Source organism: Odocoileus virginianus, chromosome 30 (genome assembly GCF_023699985.2).
Source record: "Odocoileus virginianus isolate 20LAN1187 ecotype Illinois chromosome 30, Ovbor_1.2, whole genome shotgun sequence".
Taxonomy (NCBI): Eukaryota; Metazoa; Chordata; class Mammalia; order Artiodactyla; family Cervidae; genus Odocoileus; species Odocoileus virginianus.
The window spans coordinates 37,234,008-37,237,304 of record NC_069703.1 but is presented as its reverse complement, the minus strand read 5'-3'; positions in this window follow the sequence as shown (position 1 = coordinate 37,237,304).

The following is a 3,297-nucleotide window of genomic DNA, read 5'->3' as shown; positions in this document are numbered from 1 at the left end:
ATTTTCCCAGGGGGAAAAGGCAAAGGAGGATGTTCTCATTGGCAGGAGAGGCCTGAATGTAGAGAGCATGATAGTTTCTGAAATATTGAGAAGGGTGAAGGGCAGGACACATAATATGATACGAAAGTCCTAAATGTCAACAGGAGATAGGATTGGCTTGACCCAGGATGCCTGTGATATGGGTGGAGAAGAGGGGGAAGGTGGGAGAGACAACCAGATTTTCATTGTGAAGGAATGCTTGGACTTACAGGACCTCTTTCTCCCTTATTCTTTACCTCTCCCTCCTGAGCTGCTAGGAGTTGATAAACTCTTCAGTCCCAAAGGGGTCATAACTGATAAGGGTTCTTTGGGAAATGACTTAGTTGCAAAGTGAACTCAGTCTATTGTCAAGAATAGAGGCCTCCAGAACCCTCTGACCCCAGGGCTGGGGTCTACTTCCTCATCCCACAGGTTGGGAGCAGGCCCAGAAAGAACCTCTCTCCTCCCGTTCCAGGGCCTTTCCACAACTGTCAGAGGAATGAGCATCCACCCCAGGATGGAACTAAGAGGAGGCCAAGTGGCCCCCACCCCAGAAAATCCAGAGGAAATCCTGGCTGAATTTGGAAGCTGGACAAATTTTCCTCCAATGTCCTTCCAATACTCAAATCTTTTGTGAACCTGGAGACCTTGGAAAGATTTCTAGAACCATCTAAGATGGGAGATAGAAGAATATAAGTCAGAAAATTAACTATTAGGTGAGCGTAGATTCTTGTTTCACTCTCATAAACTCGTTTTTGGAAAACAGCTTTCTAAAAACAGTAACACAGCAATGTTATGAGAAAGTGTACACATTTAATTTGCACAAAAACTCTACAAGGTAGGTTTTATTAGAATCTCTATTCCAGATATGGAAACTGAGGCTCAGCGGAGCAACTGGAGCAGAGACAGCCAGCTCAGTAACAGAGCTGGCTTCCCGGTGACTCAGGCAGGAAAGAATTTGCCTGTGATGCAGGAGACTGGGATTTGAGCCCTGGGTTGGGAAGATCCCCTGGAGAAGGAAATAGCTACCTACTCCAGTATTCTTGCCTGGGAAATCCCATGGACAGAGGATCCTGATGGGGTACTGTTCATGGGGTTGCAAAGTGTCAGACATGACTGAAGCAATTTTCACTTCACTTCACCTCAAGTGACACAGCCCAGCCCCTAACTTATTAAATTGTGCTGCCCATGTTTCCTCAATAAATGATGACTATGATTATTTTCCAAGTTTCTACGAAGAAAATGTATACTTCTACAATAAGGCTCTGATTTCTCTCTTTAATAAACTGCCTGCCAGGTTAGAGGGCTCCCACCTCCCTCACAGAAACTAGATATTTGCTGAGTGTCTGCCTACTGCAGAATCTCAGGCCAGGCTTCCAGCCCTGGGAAGGAGGGAGGTATGTTGTAAACCCTGATACTTGGATAAATGCCAGCTCACTCCCTAGTCTTGCGGAAGTGAGAGGCAGAGCACAACAGGGCCCATGAGGCCAGCACCCCCTGCCTCCCATAGTGACGGTCCTCGCTTACCTTTGAGAGCAGAAGGAACACGAGCAAGATGACAGTATAAGGTTGCTAATTCTCTGACTACCAATCCCCCAAAACACTGGGCCCCAAACTTTCTCATTTCATACACCTTAAGCCTCAGAGAACCTCCTGAGAGCAGCTTCATGGCAAGAGAGCTCTCCTACCTCCAACCTTCAATCACAATTTCCACCTGAATTCTTCCCTTAGCCATGAACTGGTACCATCTGTACCCTGACTTATCTTTGTCTGCCTGTTTTACTAAAGTGGGAGCTTCAAGAAACAGCACACTCTGGAGACAGACAGTTCTGGGTTTGAATCCACTTTTCTGCTTTCTACCTGCACAGTCTTGAGCAAGTCGCTTTGCTTCCCTGAGCTTCAGTTTTCTCATCTCTAAAGCTCATAATTTTGGCATCTCACACTTGGAAGATGCTCATTAATTGATAGCTCCCTTCAGTCTCCAATTGGTGTGTAAAGAATGCCTCAAGGAGCCTGCCCTCCCCCAAAAGCAGTAGGTTAGAGAGTCAAATGGAAAATATTAATAAGTGCAGTTGGAAACATGCAGATAAAGGGCTTTGGTAGTTGAGTCAAGTTATTAGGAAGTGGGTGCCGGAAATCATAAGACACCCAGATCATCAGAGCTGGATGACTGTGAGATAATGATAACAAAATTTAAGAGGAAATGTTTTGAAAACTTACTCTGTATGGGTATTGTGATAGGTATTCAGTATGTATTGTCTCATTTAATTCTCATGGCAACACTATGAGGTGGGTTTGTGGTTGTTGTTCAGTCACTAAGTCATATCTGATTCTTTGGGACCCCATGGACTGCAGCACACCAGGCTTTCCTGCCCTTCACTATCTCCTGGAGTTTGCTCAAACTCATGTCCATTGACTCGGTGATGCCATCCAACCATCTCATCCTCTGTTGCCCCCTTCTCCGCCTGCCCTCAATCTTTCCCAGCATCAGGGTCTTCTCCCACAAGTCTGCTTTTTGCATCAGGTGGCCAAACTATTGGAAATTCAGCGTAAGCTTTTCCAATGAATATTCAGAGTTGATTTCCTCTAGGATTGACTGGTTTGATATGATCCCCATTTTACAAAAGAAATTAAGGTAACTTGCTCAAAGACACACACACAGCCCGGGACTCCTAGGGCCAAAGACCATGCTCTTAACAAAACTATCTCTAGTTGTTCTAATCCAACACGTTTTTCATGTGAGGCTCGGGAGGAGGAAGGGTCTCACCCAAAGTCACTCTCAGTATCTTACCCAAAGGCAGGAGTCTTACTCGAATTTTTACATAAAGGAAATAGAATCTGAGCGTCTCTTCAGGAGCCAAGAAATTAGCAGAGAAATGCAGATTTAAGAAACATTTATTAAGTACTTGTATCATTTCAATTCATGCTCAAAAGAACTTCCCTTTGGTACTGTACTGATTAGATGGAAAAATAGAAGCTCAGCAGGATAAATGTAATTTCTCTCAAAATCAATTTAGTAAAACAGTGGCATGGTCAGGACTGCACATTCAGGTCCAGAGGTTTCCAGCAGCTTTGTGAGTCTAATCCCTGTTCTCCGCTTTCTGTGCCTTGGGGTGGTAGGAAAGGACTCTCAAGTTTCCCTCAACTCCGAGTCCGCTCAGAGCGGTGGATTCTGGGATTTGCAGTATTCCCCGATGAGTTTAGACTTCGTGGGCCAATAGAATTCGAGCAGAGACAGCTGTACCCGCCTCCGCTGCCTCTTGGTTGCTCAGGGACTCC